The sequence below is a fragment of the Eriocheir sinensis genome, chromosome 15, assembly GCF_024679095.1.
Source record: "Eriocheir sinensis breed Jianghai 21 chromosome 15, ASM2467909v1, whole genome shotgun sequence".
NCBI lineage: Eukaryota > Metazoa > Arthropoda > Malacostraca > Decapoda > Varunidae > Eriocheir > Eriocheir sinensis.
Genome location: NC_066523.1, coordinates 20550678 through 20561243, shown reverse-complemented (window position 1 = coordinate 20561243; position 10566 = coordinate 20550678). Strand labels below are relative to the sequence as shown.

At 45.5% G+C, this 10566-nt stretch overlaps 1 long non-coding RNA gene across 1 annotated transcript; it reads left to right on the top strand.

The window, feature by feature from the left end:
- The first annotated feature begins 9016 nt into the window (after positions 1 to 9016).
- Positions 9017 to 10077, top strand: LOC126999027 (uncharacterized). Its single transcript, XR_007753108.1, has 2 exons — positions 9017 to 9197; positions 9444 to 10077. It is a non-coding gene; the product is annotated as an uncharacterized LOC126999027 (long non-coding RNA).
- Positions 10078 to 10566: the final 489 nt, after the last annotated feature.

Below are 10566 nucleotides of genomic sequence, written 5' to 3'. Positions count from 1 at the left end.
TGCAAAATACATCAGTGACCAATTCGTCCATCACGTGACACGAGTAACACACACACACACACACACACACACACACACACACAACGATGCAAGTTCGTTTAACGGGGTGTAATCATAACGCATAGCTGATAGTAAAATTAATATCCTCTCGTCTTATCAATATATATTTCTTTGCTTCAGATTTGCATTTTTTTTTACTCTGCAGAGTGTCACGGAGGAAGAAATGATACTTTTTATTGAATTTCTGTCCTCGCCTATTACTACCACTGCAGGTTCGTGAGCTAACTTAATTCAGCTAGAATACAGCAAGTTACCTGCCTAGCCAGGCTCGTTTGTAATACCACCACCACCACTGCCACCTCCACCCCACCACTATCTCCACCACCATCACCACCACTTCCACCACCACCCCATCACTCCCACCACCACTTCCACCATCTCCACTACCACCACCACCACCACATCCTCCTCCTCCTCCTCCTCCTCCTCCTCCTCCTCCTCCTCCTCCTCGTCCTTCGCCTTTGATGAATATTCTGGTGAGTTGATGAATATGTCCCTCTCTCCTTATTCCCTCTCTGTCTGCTTCTAGCTCTTCATCAACCTTGCTCCTCCTCCTCCTCCATATCCTCCTCCTCCTCTTCCTCTTCCTCTCCTCTTCCTCCTCCTCTTCCTTGCAGTAATGATGACATATATACGTATCGGCCACCAAACACAGACGGCTCGCTGATGTTCATTCCTCTCCGACGACACACTAGCGGCTGAAATAAGACATATATTTAAAAGATCGAACATGGAAACATTGTATTAGAAATACCCTTAGGCTCTTAGCAAACTCTTCCACTGACGAAAGGCTGTTATTGTCATGTTAACTCATTTATTACCTGTCAGCGATGTAGTTCTCGTGAAGGGTGGAGCGGAGGCAGTCACGGGAAAGTGGGTTTGTAAGGTAATGGCGAGGATCGACGTGGGAACCCTCACATCACATATGTCGTTGGGAAGTTTCGATCGATGAGAATTTTCATGCTTTAATCATCGCTGCACCAACTACTACTCCGGCAGAAAGTTTGTTCCGGTGATAAGTAACGCCATTTGGGAGGAAAAAAAACATTCCTGACGCTGTTTATGTTGCGTCACCTCGCTTGGAATGGCAGACAGTTATTTCTTGGTAAGGAAGAAGAGGAGGAGGAGGAGGAGTAGAAGGGTCAGGAGAAAGAAAAGAGGGGGGAGGAGGAGGTGAAAAATGGTGATGGGTGTCGAAAGGAGGGCGAAGGGGGGATGATGGAAACGGTGGTATATAGTGATGGTGATGTAATTGGGAGTGGGTGGTGGGTGGTAGTAGTAGTGGTGGTGGTGGTGGTGCTGGTGGAAAGGTTCTAGGCATTATTATTAGTGTCAGAAATGATGGTGCTGGTGGGAGTGTGGTAGGTGGAGGCGTTTGTGGTATTGAAAAGGAGGGTAATGTGTCTGGTGGCATTAATGGTGGTAAGGACTTATGGGGCAGACGGTGGTGGTGGTGGAAGGTTGGAGTCTCGATGAATTAACAACCCGGAAGGTGGTGGTGACGAACCTGTGTCTGGAATACGTGTAGGAGGCGTGGAGTGTGACGGATGGTGATTGTGGGGAGTTTAAGATTCTAGGCCTAGTGTGCGTGTGTGTGTGTGTGTGTGTGTGTGTGTGTGTGTATGAGTGTGTTGTGTGTGTGTGTGCCTAGCGTAGGTGATGCATCATAATTGTGGCTAGATGATTGGTGTGTGTGCGTGTGGGTGTGGGTGTGTCTGTTGCCTGACTACGAGGTGTATGTTTGTCTGGAGGTCTGTGTGTCTAATGATGTCCCGTATTTCACCTTCCTCTTTGTCCTCGTCTTCGGCCTCTTCCTTATTCATCAGATCACATTCAACTTCCTCATTGTGTTCACTCTCCTGCAGTTCATTTCCAACTTCATCCTCCTCTTTAACTTCCTACTTATTCTGATCCTCCCTCCTTTCACCTACCTCTTCCTCCTCTTCTTCGGCCTGTTTCTCATTCATCAGATCGCCCTCCACTTCCTCCTTCCATCCACTTTCAACTTACCTTTCATCTTCGATCTGCCCATCTTGATCCTTGGCCTCCTTCTCCACTTCATCCATTTGGCGCTTTTCCTCATCCACCATCTCACCCTGTATTCCACCTCCCAAGTCACTCTGCATCCTCCTCAGTATAACACATCCCTTTCTCATTGTCATCCTCCTCCTCGTCCTCATCGCCGCCTCTCCCAAATCACACATCCTCCAGATCCTAAGCAAATCCTATAAGTGAGTCCAGCCTCGGCTCTAGGGAAAGGAGGTGGAGGAGGAAGTGGAGGAGGAGATGAAGAAAGAGAAGGAAGTGGATGATGCAACGCAGGAAGTGGAAGACGCGGATAACGAAGCGTAAGAGGAATATAAATGGGAAGGAAGGAGAGGAGGAGAAGGAAAAAGTGAAAAGGGAGAAGAAAAGAACGAGAAGAGGAGGAGGAAAAGGAAAAAGGAAGAGGAAGAGGAGGAGGAGGAGAAGGAGGAAAAAGAAGAGGAAGAGGAGGAGGAGGAGGAGGAGCTACCCGAGGGAGGGAGTTTGGGGCGGCGAGCCTTTACACACGCTGACTCCAGGTGCTGCGAAGGACACGGATGAAATTCGATATCTTGCGCACGTCTGGGAGGTAGTCAGCCTCACACACACACACACACACACACACACACACACACACACACAGAGGGAGGTGGGGTGAGTGGCGTGGGTGAATAAATTTGTTAATCATTCCCCCTTTCTTCCTCCACAGGTGTTGGCCGTCTCGCAGCGCAGCGCCGGGAAAAAAAAGGTAAACAATAGTCTTTCTGTTCCTCGCCCCGTCGAGTGATTAGCGATGTCCGGGGAGTAATTAAGAGAAGACGAGACGGAGTGCTGGAACATGGGTTTTGGTCCCTCTGTCTGTCTGTCCTCACCGACCAGACACACACACACACACACACACACACACACACACACACACACACACACACACACACACACACACACACACACACACACACGTTGATGAGCAGCTTTCTCCTGTGTGTGTGTGTGTGTGTGTGTGTGTGTCCCCTCCTGGCCTTCCACCTTAATAACCAGCTGGCTAGGAGGTCCCTCGTCCCCTCAAACCCTCTGTGTGCCGGCGGCTTCGTGACGTCCACCAACCTCTTCCACTTTGGTCTGTTCTCATACTCTCGGCTTCCTTCCACCTCGCGGTCTGGCGGAATAATACATGGCGGATACTTGACATTCCAACTGGGGCCTAACAGTGCGATAAGATGGTTTGTCACGTTTTACTGTTCTCTTCGCCACCTTTTATTCTATTCCTCCATGTGTTTTTTTTCGAGTTGTTTTCAACTTGCCATTAATTTTAAGCTGTATTTAGAGCTCTGGACTGGTTTGTTTGTTTTGATGTCTCTTAGATAAAACGATAAGATGGACGTGATTTGTGAAAAGAAAAGGTAGGCAGTACTGAGTGAAGGTGCAGAAGATTGAGAAGCCGTGTTTGTAAGAGTGAAAGGAGTGAGTGGTGTTGATAGGGGCGACCTGGGCAGTAAAGGAGGTTGGTAGTACTCTGGTGTGTAGGTGAGAAAGTGTTGGTGGGAGTAAAGGCCGGTTCATTCGAGCAGTTTTTCGGCGTCTGAGTTTCAGCGTCTCCAGTTACTGTTCTCGGATCGGTGGCAACACCTGAATGCTGTTCACACACGTGGCCCTGTGCCCGGCAGCTGGCGTATCAAGATCAAGACCGAGCCATTTCCCTCCTCAGACTGTGCTTACTATGGCTTAGGCCTGTGATTTTTTCGTTTGTTGGAGACAAAATTAGAAATATACCCCAAAGGAGGAGGGCAATGTAATTTGTGTCAAAACAACTCTGCGGGTATTATCGTTAAGCAGCCTAGTCATAACGGAAAGCAAAGCCTATTCAACCAACACTTGCCGTGGGAGAGGTGCGAACTGATGACCTGTGGAGCAAGACACAAAAACTAACCACAAGATCACCGTGGCCCCCACAAAAATAAAGTGCGCTTTACAATAAAGCAATGAAATTTTGTCCATCACAAAAGTACAAAACTTTCAAACCTACAAAATTGGTAACCACGAATGAAACACAAAACAGATCAAATCATACGCGGAGTGGATGTGTAGGTGTGCAGCATTGATGAGGGTAAGCCAGGTTGGATGTCGATGGGGGAGAATCAGTAGCAGAGGTGAACCGGAGCTAAGCTAAGGAACAGGCGGAGGGTATTTGTAGCAGGAAGAGCAGGATGGTGGTGTATAGACAACAGTATATAACCAGGATTCATTTGGGTTATAAGTTGAGTTGTGAAGAACGAAGGAAACTGACCAGAGTAAGGAAGAAATTGGTGGTAGGAAGAACTTGAATAGTGGCGTATAGTTCATATGCCTCATAAGTGTATAGAAATCGCGGTTGAATGTGGCTGGGCACGTGGGGAGTGTGGGTAGTGGGAAGAACTGGGGCATTAGCCATGTTCTGGTAGATGGGGGACTGCAGGTGGGTTGCATATGGGTTACAGGGCATAGGGGACGAGTGTACGTAGGTGGTATTGTGAAGGTGGGTTGCAGTGTTAAAAGGGAAGCTGTTTGGGGTGGTTTTGTGTCCATATCATCTGGGTTGTAGGTACTTATTGAGAGGGCAAGTGTACGTATGTGGTGTGGACGTGGACTGTAGCAAAGGAAAGGTTGGCTAAGGTTGGTTATGGGGGGTTTTGTATGCAGTGTTCCCTGTCAGACCCATTGCCATTCATCACCTCATCGTTGGTCATACTTCCCCGCATAAGTAGAGACATGGTGCCATAAACAAGTCTAATTAGAAGAACTTAGCGCGGTTTTCTCTCTCTCTCTCTCTCTCTCTCTCTCTCGGAACGGCATGTTGTGTGATTTTTTTTTTTTTTTTTTTGGTAGACGGGAAAAAAATAACCATCGAAGAACTGGCTGAGAATACACACACACACACACACACACACACACACACACACACACACACACACACCAAGATAGAGAACACTTTTTTCACACCACCACCACCACCACGACCACCAACCATCCAACCAACATGTTCAAACATTTTAAACCTTAAAACCATCCCTTCCCCCCTCCCATCCGTCCCTCTCTCACCACCTTTCCCATCCTTCCCTCTCATCCCTCCCTCTCTCCCCTCTTTCCTCTCCATACATTTCTCCGCCGCTGCACGCGCTGGACAAAGGTTGAGTTAATATTTCTGGCCGCATTTCCCCCCTATTGGCAGCTGTGTCGATAAATTATATAAAAGATGACGTTGGCGAATGCTTTACACCGCTGACAGGTATTGACTTTCCGCGTGTCCTGATTCCGAGAGAGCATGCATCTGCTCTCCCTCACTCCTCCCTGGCGGCGGCGAGAGAGGGGGAAGAATCTTTGTCGTGTGTTAACATATCTCCCTACCTGATAGCAATATAAAAAACACACACACACACACACACACACACACACACACACACACACACACACACACACACACACACACACACACACACACACACCACTTTCCTTTTTTGTGTGTGTGTGTGTCCCCGCTTTGACCCCAGCGAGAGTATTTATTTATTCATTTACTTTCCCTGTGTGATTCTTTTTTTGCATTTTTTCTTTCGCCGGTAACCTATTGCCACTAATGCCAAACTGGTGGTCGCCACGAAGGTTTCATTTGACGCAACGTATCGGTCTGAAGAGTATTATTTTTATGTCTTATTTCATGGTGTTCTCAGTAGAGGACTTCGCTCGTACAGAAATAAGAAAAAATGGAGGAAAAGGTGATGACGTTTCCAGTTGACCAGGAAGACTTAGGGTTGTGCAGCTCCTTAATTGCGACCCCTTGCCGGTGCTGCTTTGCCCAAGTGGTCCACGCGACGGGTGTTAAAGGGCGGCGTGCAGGCACCTAGCGCTTCTAGAGTGCTTTTGACAGCCTTGTAAATAGGTTGTACAGACGCTGGTGCAGAGTTTCGTCTGGGATTAAAGAAACATTTTAGGTACAGACCCGTTGCACCTGTAGGTTAATTTATAACGGTAGTTGACTCTAGCCCGTTGGTTGCGTTGACGGATAATTTATGGTACGAAGCCGATACTTTCTTGCTCTTTGGCTCCTAGTGCCCCCAGGTCCTCCCCTTGAAAGAAGTCGCTATAGGTAAGGTTGATAGACAATATTTGTGTGATCTTCGCGCGCCTATATAGCAACTCCATCGACTTTTGTTATCACTGTATAGCAGCCGGGTTGTAATGACGCTTTGAAGTTTTTGTTTGGGTTTCACAGAATGTCTTGTTTAGTTTATTTGTATAATACTTCAAAGTATACAGTGGAAGTGGGTCATATCCAGTTTAATAGACAGTTTCCTTTAATTTTCTCAACATTTGGGTCGCGTTCCTCAAGGGACTTCACAGCCATCTGCCAAGTGTTCGGTCTTTGTTAAGAGGTACATATTTCGACTCATCGTAAAGACTATAGTGATTTCAATGTCGGAAACTGATGCTGTGATGCACGAACTCGCAGGTGGTATTGGAAACGGAATGATCCGTTTTATGTGTTTTAAACATTTATTTCATATTTCAAACGTGTGCACTGAACTTCTCTTTAAGGCTGGCAATTGAATTTCCTGAGTCAGAATCAATCATTAAAGCCATCCACTTCGTTACTCGATTCTGTCAACTGAAATGTGTCAAACTTTATTTGCTTTGACTTCCTATCAACGCTGCAGAGTTCAAGGTTGTTCCCTTTAGTAGGTCGGGCGCTCGCGTTCCTCCTCGATGGTGCCGCCCAAGAAGTGACATCTTTGCGTGGGTGCCATTCGTCGCCACTTGTCGGGGCTGCCACTTAGAAGTCACCGTTTGGACGCGTCGCTAATGGGGTCTGTTGTGCTGTAGATCATCTGGTGTCGGCGGCGCCTGGCACTCACGCCCGCCGTACCGAGAGTTAATTAGCGCCTCTCACTTCCCGTCTATTCAGGTGGACGTCATTTGCCAGCATCCCTGTGCGACGCGGCGCCCTTTATCATTCAAAACAGACCATTCGTAGTTAGGACCGAACCCTTCCGCCAGGTACTGCGGAATACATGTCAAGCTGCGCGTGTAGCCAAGGACCTCGGGACAGTGACGCTCCCTCCCCGCCCCCGAGCACCTGCAAGAAGCGGCGTCCACCTGCCCGCGGCGCTGAAGGCAAAGTGTGTGCTGGCGGGGCGGCGGGAGGACCCTTGTCACCTCGCCAGCAGCGGGAGGAAGGTGACGTCGATCTGGGCGTGATTGATCGCGTCTGGAGACAGCGCGGGAGGGAGTGATGCAGGGCGGGAGGAGGGGTGTGTGGCGGCGGTGTTGTGCATGTATACCTCCCCCCTGCTTGTGTGTGTGTGTGTGTGTGTGTGTGTGTGTGTGTCTCATGGTTCCCCGTTTTTTTTATGTTTTTCTTGTTGATGTTGATGGCCAGGCAGGCAACGTTTTCATGCTGGGCTGCTTGATGCATTCGACACAGCCCTCACCTCCCCGCCCTCCCTCCCACTCTCCTCCTTTTCATCCTCCGCCTCCTTAGCCTAACCTCCATCATCTTTTCCGCGTTCCCCTCCCTTTCCTCTTACCCCCCTCCTTTCCCCCCTCCTTGCACTCCTATCCTATCCTTTCCCAAATCTCCCTTCCTCTTACCCCTCCTCCTTGCCCTCCTCCCAGCCTCTGTTCATCAAGGAGTTCGCGTCCGTTGCAGATTCAGTGGGCGTTTGATGGAGGTATTTCCGCCGTGGTCTGGCCGGGCAGAGAGTCTCCTCCAGGGATGCGCCGCCTCGAGATCTCTGCCTCCGTGTATCCGGGCGCCTCAGGGGTTGGTTTGCACAGGCGCATGCTGCCCATGGGTTGTCGGAGCAGGGGCTGACTGACAGACCCCGGGTATAAGGGTTTGTTTTTCCCCTCAGTGGTGTAAGGGAAAAGTCGGAGGGGAAGATTTCGTTGTTGTTGTTTCTGCGCTGGTCCCTCCGTCCGTCCGTCCTTAACTGTTAAATTGAGTAAACTGCGCACTAAGGAAATTGTTGCTGTGTTGAGTTTGTGTTGCATTGTCTGTGTTGTGATGTTGTGCTCGTGTGTCGTGTTTGTGTTGTGTTGGCCTGGACTAGGAGTGTTTGCCTGTGTACTGTTCTTTGTCTTGTGTTGTGTTGTGAGTGTTGGTGGTGATGGTGATGGTGGCGGTGAGGTAGACTGCTACTGCTACTTCTAAAACTACTACTACTACTACTACTACTACTACTACCGCTACTACTTTTATTGCTGATGTTGTTCCAGACGAAATTTTCAGATCAGGATTTAAATTAGGTACAAGGTTTATGTTATTTAGATTATGATCTGATAAAGATGTTTGCAAGAATTGACTTACAAATTGAGTGCTGGACAAACTTAGCAGTCATTTTGTGAGGTTTGCAGAGGTCGATTTAACTCTTGCAAACAACGTATATTTATGTTCTTTTTAATTAAAGGTAATGGTATGAAAGACGTGAGCAGGAGGCCAGGGAATGAGAAAAGATGTTAAGGAAGAAAGAGGGGAAAAAATAATACAGGAAGGGCGTCATTGAAAGGAAAATGATGATATATAAAACTAATAATAATATATATATATATATATATATATATATATATATATATATATATATATATATATATATATATATATATATATATATATATATATATATATATATATATATATATATATATATATATATATATATATATATATATATATATATATATATATATATATATATATATATATATATATATATATATATATATATATATATATATATATATATATATATATATATATATATATATATATATATATATATATATATATATATATATATATATATATATATATATATATATATATATATATATATATATATATATATATATATATATATATATATATATATATATATATAGGAAGGTTAAGACGGACCCTGGGGTGAGATGGACCCCCACCTCAAATATGAATTAAAAAGGGCATGATTAAAATTGATGCCGCTAGATGTCCTCAACATCAACTGTAACTCACGCGGGTGCAACCGGAAGCCAGGTTCAGTACCGCATTTGCGCTCGATGTGGAGGTTTGTGTTTTTGGACAGTGCTGATGTTATTTGGAGAAGGTAAGATAATTATTTTTTTGCATTGATATACTGGTTGTAATGATTTAGTAATCATGCTGCATATAGCCAATCGTTTGTGCATTATAGGTATGTGCCATAAAATGATATATCAAACATAGATGTTTTATTAAAAAATGCATAATGCGAATATTTACGTATGGGGTGAGATGGACCCCGAGGGGTCCATCTCACCCCATACTCTAAATATTTTACAAACACTTAGCATTTTCTTTTTTTTCAATAAAGACACGAAAGAAAAGACCTAGGACTCAAGGGGGACCCCTCAACATGACAGGATCCCCATATAAGAATGAGCTCCAGACAGAAGTTCAGAAGAAAAAAGAAAAAGAGGTCAGTCTAGCAAAGAAGCAAAAAATAGGACCCAAAAATAAAACAGCAATCATATCAAAGCAACTACAACGTGAAAAAAGGAAAATAAAACCAAAAACTCAACAAGCAAAAGCTGGACCATCCTGGCTTCATGAAAGCAGTAGCGAGAGTGAAGAGGGAGATGGAACTGTCTGCCTGTACTGCAGTGACAAGTTTGGAAATTCTAAGAGAGGTGAAGGGTGGGTTTGCTGTGACAATTGTAAACGATGGGCACACGAGCAATGTGCAGGGATACTGGATGATGAGGATGATATTGAGTGTTTTATTTGTGATCTATGCAAGGAATGATCAGGCAATTTGGCATAATATAGCACTATAAAGTATCCCTGTAGATGTAAAATGGGCACAGAAGCAAATGTATGATGGTAAAGGATGCTGAAAGAAGGGTTTTCTTTGTCATTTATTCCAGGAAGATTTTTTTTTTTTTTTTTTTTTTTTTTTTGTCAAGGACTATGATGAACCCTTAGAAAGTACCCGAAAAAAATGACGGGGTAAGACGGACCCCTGGGGTCCGTCTTACCCCGTCATTTTTTTTCGGAAACAATAAAAGTTACTTTTTTATTTTAATCATAGTTTAAATTTTTCCATCAAATAACCGTGCCTAGGTTGCGTATTGGAATCATAAGACCCTAAAGTACCACCACAACCCCTAAAACATTAAAAAAATATCAAAATGTGGCTTATAGACCCATTTCTTTCTTAAGGGGTCCGTCTTACCCCACCTTCCCCTATATATATATATATATACACACACACACACACACACACACACACACACACACACACTTGTGACCCAGTCCTGACCGAGGTCGGACGTGGGTCATGGCGCTCCGAAAGGAGCAGCCCGGGGCCAGCCTGTTGGCCTCTCCCCTTCCCCTTCATCCCCGTCTCCCCTTTCATCAAGAAACACTACTAAGCAAGTTATTTTTTGTGACATTAAGTGATATCATGGTGACAGTCTGACAGAGTGAGTGGAGTG